Consider the following 14,430-nt stretch of genomic DNA (forward strand, 5'->3'; position numbering starts at 1 on the left):
TGTGTGTGTGTGTGTGTTATAGCTGCCTTCATCCCAAACATACTCCAAAAATATGGGGTTTAGTAGCCATAGGGTTGGAAGGGTGGAGAAAAGCAGGTGCTAGAAGGCTGGTGGCTAAGGGAATTGGGGTGTGTGGAATAAAGGAAGGGCCAGATGCTAATGTACATGGTCAAGGGAAGATAAATGAGGATGAGCTGCCAATACTGGGAAGCTGTAGGTGAACGATAATAACATGAAGTTACCTGTTTAATAGACATGATATATATTTCTTATGGAGAATGGCTCCAGCCAGCTGCAGTTTATGGGACTCGCTTCCACTGTGGAATTTGTTTCCACAGCATGTGGTGATGGCCACCAATTTGGATGGCTTTAAAAGGGGGTTGGACAAATTCCTGGAGGAAAAGGCTATCAATGGCTACTAGTCCTGATGGCTATGTGCTACCTCCAGTACCAGAGGAAATGAGCCTATGTACACCAGTTGCTGGGGAATATGGGTGGGAGGGTGCTGTTGCACTCATTTCCTACTTGTGGGTTCCTGGTCGATAGCTGGTTGGCTGCTGTGTGAACAGAATGCTGGACTGGATGGACCTTTGGTCTGATCCAGCAGGGCTTTTCTTATGTTCTTATGACTGATAGTGAAATACTACCAGATATGGATAGGTGATCCAAAGGAGTAGAGCCCACCTCATCCAAAGGCCTGCAAAGATCATACCAGTAGGGAAGAAGTGAGGAAGGACAGTATTTCTGGTTCCATTTCCTTTCCTGGCTATGTATTTTAGAGAATCCGCTCTCATTGAAACCAATGGAGGGAATGAATCTATGCCAGCATTAGGACTGAAGAGTTGCCACTGTTTTGGAGGTGTGCCTGATGACAGGGAGGGCTCTGGATCCTGCATGCCTCTTTACCTCCTCTCCAGTGTCAAAGTTCCAGCACTGAAGACAAACTGGCCACAGAGCTTTCCACAGCAGCTAGGATGGGGGTGTTCCGTGGTCAGCTCTCCCCTTCTGAGGCAGGATCTCTCAGTCTTGTTGTGTTTGGCGGGGGAAATCCAACATATCCTTTGGTTCCTGGGTTGTCCTCCCAAGGACTGTAGTATACCTAATTATGCAGTTGTAAATCAGTGAACTGATTTGACCTTACTCCCAGAAATTAGAAGAGTAAAATCTTCCTCAATCAAAAATAGAAAAGTCTCCTCTCCTGCTTTAAATTATGTTACTCAAGAAAAGGAATAGAAAATAGATCATTTGTATGTTTAAACATTCTCCCTTGATTATGTATAATAATTATTAATAATATAAACAGCTCAAAAGGATGGCATCTAATGAAAGCCCCTAGGGTCCTTCACTTTGACTACATGGGCCTTTTAAAAACAAAACAAAAACCAGTCTTAGTGCAGGCAAAAAGAAATCCATCTTGGGAAAATGCAGGTTTCTCATTTCTTGAACCAGGTGCCTTTTTAACAGAGCATCTCTTAGGTAGGGATGTTAGAGAAATCTGCTGCGGATTCAAATGAGGCCAGATTCAAGAATCTGGCCTCAGGAATCCACGGCAGATTGGCACCACTTACCTCCTCTCCTGGAGGATTCCGCGTGGGACGGCACAGCTGCTTGTTGCACCAGGAGCCCTTCGCCTCCATGCTGATCACCATTTTTTTTTTAAAAAATGGCAGTCGGCAGGATGTGCTCATAGACCTATATGCAAAATAGAGCCATGAATCTTGCATATAAGCCTATGGACACATATGTCTGGGGACATCCTGCCAATTGCCATTTTTTTTTAATGGCGATCAGCGCGGAGGTGAAGGGCTCTGGTTGATTCAGGTAAGCAGCCCTCAGCTCTGTGGAATCCTTGCAGAGCGGAGCCACTCCGTGAGGATTCCAGGGGGGAGGAATGGATTGCCTCCCCCCCCCCGTGGATTCCCCACTTGAACAGATGGTGGGGAATCCATACATCTCTACTCTCAGGTCAGCACATCCTCGCAATCTCCCAGGAAACTGGCTTATCAGGAAAGCAAGGTTCCCAGAGGAACATCTCCTGTTATGGTTCCAATCCAAGAAGCAGAGAAACTCCAAGAAGATTGTTATAAGATACAGACTTGAATCTCTTTTAGTATTTTTTTCCAGATCATCATGGCTTCCAGTGCACCATCTATAGATGCTCAGGGACTGCCTGAGCAACTGAGAATACCAATCCTCTCTGGATCCATATAGGACAGGTCCATAGGATTCCATCCTGAGTTTCTCTTTCAATGTTTTTGATGCCCATGGTTCAAAACACTGTCAGTTTAAGAGGTAGCATGGAGGCCTTGAGCTGGGACCCTTGACTCCAGTGGCCAACTACTCATTAGGCTGAGCTACTGCAAGAAGCTGGCCTAAAAAATCAGAGAGCTTTCTTTTTCCTAGGGAAAAATTGTATGACAAATGCATTTCAGTTTGTTTTTGATCAGGACTTACTGAGTTTGTACCTTCCAGACTGGACATGGCCATGAACACAAACTGTGGTCAAAGTCCATGATTCACAGAGTAAAACAAACAAACAAAACATTATACAGCATGCATACATTTGAAAACTGTGCGTGAAAAAAATGCATACTTTTGAAAAATGCTCACAAACGCACTTTAAATAATGGGAGAAGAATGCATAAATTTCAAAGATGCTCACAACTGATGTGCACATTTGGAAAAATCTGCATGGAAATATGCATGGTGTGAAGGATGGTTGGTTTCACCCCAATAACCCTGCAAGGTAGGACAGGCCTAACCTGGCCACAATTTTCCCCAAGATAACCCAGTAGCTCTCACCCAGGCCAAAAGGCACTGTATTTAGCACTGAAGTTATTCAGGTAGACCACACCAACTGAAGGATCTTTATTTAAAAAGAAGGGAAGGGCAAAGAGGAAGGATCAGGGGAGAGGTGGTAGGTTGTACAGGAAATTACAAGCAAGTCAAATAGATACAAAATTCTAAGTAAAACCAGAAACACCAAAACTCAAGGTGCACACTCCCAAGAGCAAAACAATAAAGCTAGCTAGTCTATCCTATACATACCAAAGTATGGGCCTCCCAGGATAACCATCGACCAGCAGCACACCCTAGTAGGGATGTCAGAGAATTTTGCCACGAATCTCGGGGAGGCCGAATGCCAGCGCATTCGGCCCCCCGAAATTGGTGGTGAAACATTTTGCCCCCCCGCCCCCCCCTGGGATGGGACTTACCTTGGGTGAATCCCCCTGGCAGTGGCGGCTCCAGCAGCGGTTCGGTGGCGGTTCGGCAGCGGCGTCTACGCTATTTGCGTTCCCCTTATTTTCGCCATAGTCTATGTAAATGTTTACGTAGACTAGACGTGCCTAAATAAGGAACACAAATGGCGGCGCCCATGGGCACCACCATTTGCGTAGGCACAGTTTTTTTTTTAACTCAGCCGTGATAGGCTTCGTAAACATTTACATAGCCTATCACGGCTGACTGCAGGGATGCAAACGGCGGTGGCTATGGCCGCCGCCATTTGCAGATCCGGCCGGCCAGGATTTGCGGCGGGAGGGACGGGGAACCTCCCCCCCGGCCAGAATTTTGGGGGAGAGGGATGGGGCGCCTCCCCCCCGGCCAGAATTTCAGGGGGAGGGACAGAGCGCCTCCCTCCCACCGCGAATCAAATTTCATAAAAGGTAAGTGACTTTCATACATCCCTACAGTTCCGACCGTCAGGGCGAGAAGAGACACCCGCCCCTTCTTTTGCTTTCCTTTTATTGTCTAGCCCTAGCAACTCCAGGCAGATTTTGAGCACCCAATCCAAACCCAGTCTTAAGTCACCTCATCCCACCTTCCCAAGGTGGTTGCATCTTCCCACCAGGCATGGCTGTTATCACTTTCCCAATTATGCAGAGCAACTTATGGCCTTGAGCTGCCCGGCTGAAAAAAGATCAAAACCCATCAACCTCTAGGTGGCTGCTGTATATGGGACTGGCCTCATGGCCCTCAAATTCTTACTGTATTAACCCATTCTGACGCATGGATTTTCATGGGAAATGAAAACAAGACCAAAACAAAACAAAGCCCGCAATGGCGCAATCTAATATGGACTCAAGTCCAAATGAGCTTCAAGATGGAATTCAGAGAACATCAGCAAGCTCAAGTTTGGCTGATTTGCATATCCCTACTTTTTCTTTCCCCTTCATGGATCACTGCCTTGTTGTGGCGAAGGGGCTTGCGTAAGTCAGTGAAGCCATAAGCTATGCCGTGCAGGGCCACCCAAGACGGACAGGTCATGGCAGAGAGTTCTGACAAAAAGTGGTCCACTGGAGAACGAAATGGCAACCCACTCCGGTATTCTTGCCAAGAAAACCCCATGGAACGTATCACAAGGCTAAAAGAGATGACGCTGGAAGATGAGCCCCTCAGGTCGGAAGGTGTCCAATATACTACTGGGGAAGAGCAGAGGGAATTTCCAAGTAGCGCCAGAAAGAGTGAAGTGGCTGGGCCAAAGCCGAAAGGACACTCAGCTAGGGATGGCGGAGAATTTCTCCACGAATCTCCGGGAGTCCGAATGCCAACGCATTTGGCCCCCCGAAATTGGTGGTGAAATTCTCCGCCATACTTTACTTTAGTAAATTAAAAACAACAACACACACCCGTGATAGGCTACGTGACGATTTACGTAGCCTATCACGGCTGACTTTGGAAATCTAGCCGTGATAGGCTACGTAAATCGTCACGTAGCCTATCACGGGTGTGTGTGTGTTTTTTTTTACTTACTTTTTTATTTTGTAATGGCGGCAGTGGCAGCCGGTCAGGAGACCGGCCACTGCCCCCGCCCCCGACGAACCACCGCCGGGACCCACCGCCGAGAGGGACATTCGCTGTAGGTAAGTCCCATCCTGGGGGGGGGGTGGCGGAGAATTTCCCCAACACTTTTGGGGGGCCGAATGCCTCGGCGCTCGGCCTCCCGAAGATTCGGGGAGAAATTCTCCTCCATCCCTAGTCCATCCCTACACTCAGCTTTGGATGTGTCTGGTGGTGAAAAGAAAACGGATGCTGTAAAGAACAATATTGTTTAGGAACCTGGAATGTCAGATCAATGAATCAAGGTAAGCTGGAGGTTGTCAGACATGAGATGGCAAGACTGAACATCGATATCTTGGGAATCAGCAAACTAAAATGGACAAGCATGGGCGAATTTAATTCAGGTGACCATCATATCTACTATTGTGGGCAAGAATCCCTTAGAAGAAATGGAGTAGCACTCATAGTCAACAAAAGGGTGGGAAAAGCAGTACTGCGGTACAATCTCAAAAAAGATAGAATGATCTCAGTACGAATCCAAGGCAAACCATTCAACATCACAGTAATTCAAGTCTATGCCCCAACCACTGAGGCTGAAGAAGCTGAGGTTGATCGGTTCTATGAAGACCTACAACACCTTCTAGAACTAACACCAAAACAAGATGTCCTCTTCATCATAGGGGATTGGAATGCTAAAGTAGGAAGTCAAGAAATCACCGGGATAACAGGCAGGCATGGCCTTGGTGTACAAAATGAAGCAGGACAAAGGCTAATAGAGTTTTGCCAAGAGAACACGCTGATCATAGCAAACACTCCTTTCCAACAGCACAAGAGACGACTCTACACATGGACATCACCAGATGGTCAATATCGAAATCAGATTGATTATGTCCTTTGCAGCCAAAGATGGAGAAGCTCTATACAGTCAGTCAAAACAAGACCTGGAGCTGACTGTGGCTCAGATCATGAGCTTCTTGTTGCAAAATTTCGGCTTAAATTGAAACACGTAGGGAAAACCACTAAACTATTCAGGTATGAACTAAATCATATCCCTTATGAATATACAGTGGAGGTGAGGAATAGATTTAAGGGATTAGACCTGATAGACAGAGTGCCTGAGGAACTATGGACGGAGGTCCGTAACATTGTTTAGAAGGCAGCAACGAAATCCATCCCAAAGAAAAAGAAATGCAAGGAAGCCAAGTGGCTGTCTGATGAGGCTTTACAAGTAGCTGAGGAAAGAAGGGAAGCAAAAAGCAAGGGAGAAAGGGGAAGATATACCCAACTGAATGCAGAGTTCCAGAGAATAGCAAGGAGAGACAAGAAGGCCTTCTTAAATGAACAATGCAAAGAAATCGAGGAAAACAACAGAATGGGAAAGACTAGAGATCTTTTCAAGAAAATTGGAGATCTCAAGGGAACATTTTGTGCAAAGACGGGCATGATAAAGGACCAAGAAGGCAGGGACCTAACAGAAGCAGATATGATTAAGAAGAGTTGGAAAGAATACACAGAAGAACTATACAGGAAAGATCTGAATGTCCCTGATAGCCATGATTGTGCGGTCACTGAACTTGAGCCGGACATCCTCAAGAGTGAAGTCAAGTGGGCCTTAGGAAGCATTAGTAAAAACAAAGCTAGCGGAGATGACAGTCTTCCAGCTGAGCTATTTAAAATCCTAAAAGATGATGCTGTTAAAGTGCTGCACTCAATATGCCAACAAATTTGGAACACTCAACAGTGGCCGCAAGACTGGAAAAGGTCAGTTTACATTCCAATTCCAAAGAAGGGCAACTCCAAAGAGTGTTCAAACTACTGCACACACATGCCAGCAAGGTGATGCTCAAAATCCTACAAGCTAGGCTTCAGCAGTATGCGAACCGAGAACTACCGGAAGTACAAGCTGGGTTTCGAAGAGGCAGAGGAACTAGAGATCAAATCGCCAACATTCGCTGCATCATGGAGAAAGCAAGAGAATTCCAGAAAAACGTCTATTTCTGCTTCATTGGCTACACTAAAGCCTTTGATTGTGTGGATCACAACAAACTCTGGCAAATTTTTAAAGTGATGGGAGTACCAGACCACCTTACCTGTCTCCTGAGAAACCTGTACGAGGGTCAAGAAGCAACAGTAAGAACCAGACGTGGAACAACCAATTGGTTCAAAATTGGGAAAGGAGTACGACAAGGCTGCATATTGTCACCCTGCTTATTTAACTTATATGCAGTGTACATCATGAGAAACGCCGGGTTGGATGAATCACAGGTCGGAATTAAGATTGCCGGGAGAAATATCAACAACCTCCGATATGCAGACGATACCACCCTAATGGCAGAAAGTGAAGAGGATCTGAAGAGCCTCTTGTTGAGGGTGAAAGTGGAGAGTGCAAAAGCTGGTTTGAAACTCAACATTAAAAAAATGAAGATCATGGCATCTGGCCCCATCACTTCCTGGCATATAGAAGGGGAAGAAATGGAAGCAGTGACAGATTGTATTTTCTTGGGCTCCAAGATCACCGCAGATGGTGACTGTAGCCATGAAATTAAAAGACGCTTGCTCCTTGGGAGGAAAGCTATGGCACACCTAGACAGCATAGTAAGAAGCAGAGACATCACCTTGCCGACAAAGGTCCGTCTAATCAAAGCTATGGTTTTCCCAGTAGTAATGTATGGCTGTGAGAGCTGGACTATAAGGAAGGCTGAGCGCTGAAGAATTGATGCTTTCGAACTGTGGTGCTGGAGAAGACTCTTACGAGTCCCCTGGACTGCAAGGAGGTCAAATCAGTCCATCCTAAAGGAAATCAACCCTGAGTGCTCATTGGAAGGACAGATACTGAAGCTGAAGCTCCAATATTTTGGCCACCTAATGCGAAGAGAAAACTCTCTGGAAAAGACCCTGATTCTGGGAAAGATTGAAGGCCAAAGGAGAAGGGGACGGCAGAGGATGAGATGGCTAGATAGCATCACCGATGATGCAATGAATATGAACTTTAGCACGCTCCGGGAGAGACCTCAGGACAGGAAGGCCTGGCGTGCTATGGTCCATGGGGTCACGAAGAGTCAGACATGACTGAATGACTGAACAACAACAACTTTTTCTTTATCCAGGTTTTCTTGGATAGTCCCATCAATGGTTCTTCCTCTCTCCACTCACTTCTTTGTAAATTACAGAATGTGGTGGAGGAATACATTTCCGTACTCAAATGACGAAAAGGGAATTCTGTGATACACAGTTCTGTCTGCGCACTCAATAAACTTCATTCCTGAACAACTAGTGTGGAGTGATGGGTGAACTGACTCCATTATAATTTGTAATTTGATTGCTAAGCTACGAAATCAATGTTATGAACGCCAACAAAAGTTATCTGTGCTTACAGGATTTTGATGTATCTCACGTTTTTATGCATATGCAGCCCTGAAGTGTAGCCCGAGAATGTGCCATGTGTAATACATTTTTTTCCTTACCCTGTACAGCACAATGTCATTTTTCATACCATATCCTTCTCTGAGTGGTTGTGTTGTTTACAGTTGGAGTCTATTGGCATGGAGCCATCACAGGCAGAAGATCCAAATTTTTAAACTGATCAGTTTTGGCAAAGAGCAACTAAGGGCTTAAAATAAAATCATGTGCATTGCAAATGGACTTTTTCATTGCCCTAGGTAACTAGCTCCTAGTTACAGCAAAAACAAAACTAAACAAAAAACAATCCTGAGCATGTATAAAGTTAGCAGACTTTGGTCTTACCAACTGTACAGATTGAGCAGGTACAGAAAGCAAAAATTAACTTGAAATCAGTCTCAGTTTCAATTATGAAAATACTTGTTCATCTGAAGTCAGGGATTGCTATAAATTTGAGAATTACGAATTCAAGGGGCTCAAAGGTATAATGTCTGGATTTTCATAGCTTAGAAAAAAGGCAAGTAAAATGAGGTGTAAAAATTATGCATGGTGTGGAGAAAGTGGATAGGGAGATGTTTTCTCTCTCTCTATCATAATACTAGAAAAAAAGGAAAGGTTCCTCCTGTGCAAGCACTGGGTCATTACTGACTCCTAGAGGGATGCCTGCTTACACTGGCGTTTTCATGGCAGACTATAGCAGGGTGGTTTGCCATTGCCTTCCCCAGTCATTACTCCCTTTCCCCCAGCAAGCTGGGTACTCATTTTACTGAACTCGGAAGGATGGAAGGCTGAGTTGACCTGAGCTGGCTACCCGAGGCCCGCTTCCGCTGGGATCGAACTCAGGTCATGGGGAGAGTTTCGGTTGCAATACTGCCACCTACCACTCTGCGCCACATGAGGCTCTCATAATACTAGAACCCAGGGACAAATTCATGGAAAATAAGTCTATCAGTGGCTAGTAATGATGGCTATATATTAGAGATGTTGGAGAAATCCATTTAGGGGGTGGAGTTCCACAGGTTTTCCTAGGCTTGGCCCCCTGGACTTTGTTTCAGTTCCTGCTGTGGTGCCCAACTTTATCTGCAGCAGGTTGGGCCAGTTCTCAGATTTTCTCAGAATTGTTCACATCTTTGTTTGAAGTTTCTGCAATTTGAACGAATTACTGAGCAACTTGTGCAAATTACAGCCGAATTTGCACAAATTGCTCAGAAATTTGTGCAAATTGCAGAACCTTTTTTTTAAAAAAAATGTGCAAATATGTTCCTAGAGTTCGAGGAACAGTCTGCAGCTTGGGTTGCAGACGCAAAGCAAGTCATACATACTGTGGAGCTGAAAAAGAACTGGATTTCCCAGCGATGGCCATCCCTGCCATGTATTACTCCAGAATCAGAGGATGCATCCCTCTCAATACCTGTTGCTGGGGAACATGAGCAGGAGGGTGCCATTATACTTATAACTTGTTTGTGAGCTTCCCATAGGCATCTGGTTGGATGCTGGGAAACAGAATGATCGTCTAGATGGGCCTTTGGTCTGTCCCAGTAGGGCTCTTTGAATGTTCTTATGAACATCCTAAATTCAATCTCCCAAATGAGTTTTGATGGCACCACTACTAGTCTGTAGGATACTGGTGTGCTCATACAGTATCTCATGGGCTCCATGTGAAGTTAGGAGCACACTACTGTTGGTTCAATGGGCCCTCTGCCAGCCTCTGGGCTACCACCCTCTCGAGCTGTCCCTGCTTTGCAACTTGAGATAACCTGATGTAAAAGGGAGGAAAATAAAAAAGGCCTTGAGGACTGAGCAGGTGAACCATTCCACAATATTAGCAAGCTGCTTTGAACATTGTTATTCCTAGGCATTCGAAGCAAACCTTGAATGTCATGATGGTTTCTGAGGTTCATGTGGAAAATGCAATTTTCCTCAGTTCATTGACTGTACTGCTTGCGAAGACAGCAGCCAGTTCTAAAGTTGCCAACCGCAGCTCTCTCATGTCAACAACCCTTTCTGAACACTTTGTACAGCTAATCTGCTAATGCTGTTATTCTCTTTTGCCCACAAGAGAGAGTTTCCATATTTCAAGCATCTATTAAAAAGTTTTTTAAAGTTTTTTTTTTTTAATTCCCTCAGAATTAGGGCAAGATAGCACAAGTGTTAACCTGTCTCACCTGCCTGGAATGTTAACCTAAACTACATGCTGTTTTGGTTGTAAGGTGCAGATCGTTTCAATATTTTGATCACTGCTTTGCAAAATGACATCTTTGGCTTAACAAACCTGCTCACTATTTATTTTTTGTTTGTATCATTATACCTCGGTTTGAAAACTTCCATAAGCTCATGATGTAGCTAAGGATGTCAGCGAAACCCACAATAGATTCAATAGGGATAAATTAGACATTCATCTCAGTTCATTTTTTATCAGGGTTTTACTCAGTTCGCACCTTCCGGACCAAACTTGGACACCATCTGTGGCTGAAGTTTGTACATTTCCAAGCTTGCAATGTGATTCATAGACCTCCCCCTCCCCCCAATGTGTTTGACAACATGCATACATTTGAAAAATGTGCACAAATACACTTTAATAAATGGGAGAAGAATGCTTAATTTCAAAAATGTGTACAATTGATGTGTACATTTGGAAAGATGTGTACTAAAATACAGTCAGATTTTTGTGTGAAAAGCAAAAAGCAGAATTCATGGACTGATATGAACTCAAGTTGGAACTAGGGATGTCAGAGAATTCCGCAATGGATCTCGGTGAGGCCGAATGCCAGTGCATTCGGCCCCCCGAAATCCATTGCGGAACGAAGCCCCCGCCGCCCCCACCCCACAAAAGGCGCACGAAACAGAGCACTTACCTGCTCCTGTCCACGCAGCTTTGCGAATGGCGGCCGTCCTGGCCGCCTTTCGCTTCCTCCTCTTCATAGCCCTGATAGGCTACGTAAATACTTACATAGCCTATCACGGCTAGTGCAGGGACGCCATTTGTGTCCCTGCGGAGGCCATGATAGGCTACATAAGTATTTACGTAGCCTATCACGGCGGGGGGAAACCCCAGCATACGCAAATGGTGGTGGCTACCACCATTTGCGTACGCTGGGGTTATTTTCCTGCTGCTGTGGTAGGCTATGTAAGTATTTACGTAGCCTATCACGGCAGGGGGAAAAAATCCCCAGCGTATGCAAATGGCGGTAGCCGCCACCATTTGCGTATGCTGGGGTTTCCCCCCCGCCGTGATAGGCTACGTAAATACTTATGTAGCCTATCATGGCCTCTGCAGGGACACAAATGGCGTCCCTGCACTAGCCGTGATAGTATGCTGGGGTTTCCCCCCACACCGTGATAGGCTACGTAAATATTTACATAGCCTATCACGGCAGGGGGAAAAAAACCCCAGCGTATGCAAATGGTGGTGGCTACTGCCATTTGCGTATGCTGGGGTTTTCCCCCCTGTTGTGATAGGCTACGTAAATATTTACGTAGTCTATCACGGCTCACTACAGGGACGCAAATGGCGGCAGCTATGACAGCTGCCATTTGCATCCCTGCAGGGCTGCCCAGCAGCCGGATGTCCGGCTGCGGCCGGCCAGAGCTGGCCAGTGGCTCCGCGGCTTGGCCGCGAAGCGGAGCCAGCCAGGCAGGATTTCAGGGGGAGGGATGGAGCGCCTCCCCCCCTGTCGAGGATTCTGGGGGGAGTGACGGAGTGCCTCCTCCCCACCGCGGATGCCCCTGCGTGAAGCCAGGTAAGGGATTCATACATCCCTAGTTGGAACAAACTTCAAGATGGAATTCAGACAACTTTGGCAAGTTCAAGTTTTGCCGAGTCACACATCCCTAGGATTCAAATGAGTTCAGATTTCTATGAACATGACCTGAGGATTCCACAGCAAACCACCTTTTTCTGAGTTGAATGAACCAGGTTTTTTTTTTTTATGTGGGGGGTGATTTGTGGAAGTGCACATTAATTCAAATAAACATTTGAAAACAGGGGCAACATTCTTATACATGCCTTAAAAAATCTGATTCTGTCAATGAGTGGATGATGGAGGGAAAGATACCTGACAATCCATGAAACACAGGTGGATAGAGTTTTTAAAAATCCATACATTCCTAACTGTAGCTCCAAGACTGTTAAATCGGATGAGTGGGCACATCTTGCTGGTATCCAGTGACAACTGTGTGTCAGGGTGAGAGTTGTCAAGAATCTGGCAGACCACACTGTATGGTGGTCATCCTGGCCATGTTTGGCTAGGTGAATCAGAAGTTACAGAGCTTGTTTTAATTCATTGGTTAACTTGCTTGTAGCTTCTATCAACAATTCTACAGAAAAGAATGTATGAAGTTTGTTGACAACTTTGGCTCCTTTTCCAGTATCTTTTACAAAATATACTTCTTTTCTTCTGAGTTTTTGTGTCATATCAGGTTTGTTCGTCGGATTGTATCATCAGGTTACATCACATAATGAAACATGACAGAGTCAGTCCAATTTGATGTGTTTGAGCCTAACCCATTTTTGGAATACAGAATACATTTTGTCCATGAAAATGTGATTTAAGAAGTCATAGGTGGGGGAAAATATTCAAAATAAACAGTTCCATATCTGAGAAAAATACTAGGAATGAAGTTTTAGAGGCTTTAGTACCCTAGGTCCATTCACCCATTCTCACCTCCCCCACCCACTACCACCACCACAAACACATATTACGGGCAGATGAGTTTGTAACACTGTGATGACATAAACCCATTTTGAAATTATTTGCTCTGTTTTTTGTTTTACTGAAGTTTTGCATACGAGTAAGCTAAGTTTGCTTACATTTCAGTACAAGATAGAACTCCTGAACTCATTCTTGACATTTGCAAGATCAGATCTGTCTGTTTACATGCCAAAGAATGCCTACCCTAGCAAAAGAAGCCTAGGAGCATGAAAATAAGATCTGGATGGCAATGCTTGGCAAAGAAATGAATGGACAAATAAGAATCTGCTGCCTTCTGATATATCATATTTTAGGGGCTGCTGCTTCTCTTGTGGGCCATCCATGATTTTCATAGCTTTCCCACTAAAAATAAACTATGGACACATAGAGAATGTGGGCTTCTGTTCTCAACATCTGTAACTGACATACTGAGTCAAACCTAGCTCAATATTATCTATTTCAATTCTCAGCAGCCTTCTAGGGTCTCACACCAAGTTATTTCCTAGCCTTGCTACCACACATCCATTTCATGGGAGATGCCAGGGACTGAACCTGGGAACTTCTGCACGGAACCCAGAAAATCTAACAGAGAGCTATGCTTTACAGTGATGGGGTTGGATCCAGTTTTATGCTGGGTCAACTGCACTGATGGATGTGGACTTCCCTACCCCCTCCTTCTCACAGCAGACCCTCCAGCCCCCTGAAAATGCAGCACAGAGATTCCTGATGAATGTGCTGAGCTGTGGTGTGGGGGAGAGGTGGAATTTCCCAAAGCTGGCAGATCCTAGATCCAACCCTTGGTCTTCAGTTAGTACATCATGACCCACACCAGGGTTGCACCTGACCTGAGGCAATGCCACTGCCATTAGACAGATGGATGGAATGAGACAAGACAGTGAATGAATGAGAGTTTGAGAGAAACAAAGACAAAGATGTCATAAAAATGTAATTTTTTATTTTTTGTAAATGTAAATGTAAATTTTGTAAAATTTTGTAAATGTAAATTTACATTAAATTAATTTTTTAAATTTTTTAAATTTTGTAAATGTAAATGTAATTTTTTTTAATTATTATTCTCACACTGGGGTCTTACTTAGGTCTGAAATGGCTGGGTACCGTGAGTTTGATCCTTGCTGACTTCATCACACAGGGCCGCATGCAGGCTTTCAGTTCCTCTCCTCCCCCCCAATTGTGGGAATTGTTTTCACTGCAGACTTGTCAAGATCCAAACCTGAGCCCCATTTGGAAGGTCTGTTTAGGCTCTCAGCATTAAGCTGGGAAAATGCCTCAATGAAGTTTTAGTTTGAAAAAATATTATTGTAGCTGTTTTCCTGGAATAGGGCTTGTTGGCTTGTTCTAACTTGCCTTGAGACTTGGGGATCAGGGAGGCTATACATTGAAATAAAATAATAGATCCAACGTATACTTAAGTAGCAATAGTGAACTGCCTTCACATGCACCCATGCTGTCTTGTGGTCCATGGCATGCCCCATCCATTGTACAATTACTTTGCTGGAGTTCAGACCTGGGTTTTTTGGGGGTGGGGGGTTAGACAGAATCT

Source organism: Heloderma suspectum, chromosome 3, assembly GCF_057233095.1.
Source record: "Heloderma suspectum isolate Gila_16-S chromosome 3, 16-S_ref, whole genome shotgun sequence".
Classification (NCBI taxonomy): domain Eukaryota; kingdom Metazoa; phylum Chordata; class Lepidosauria; order Squamata; family Helodermatidae; genus Heloderma; species Heloderma suspectum.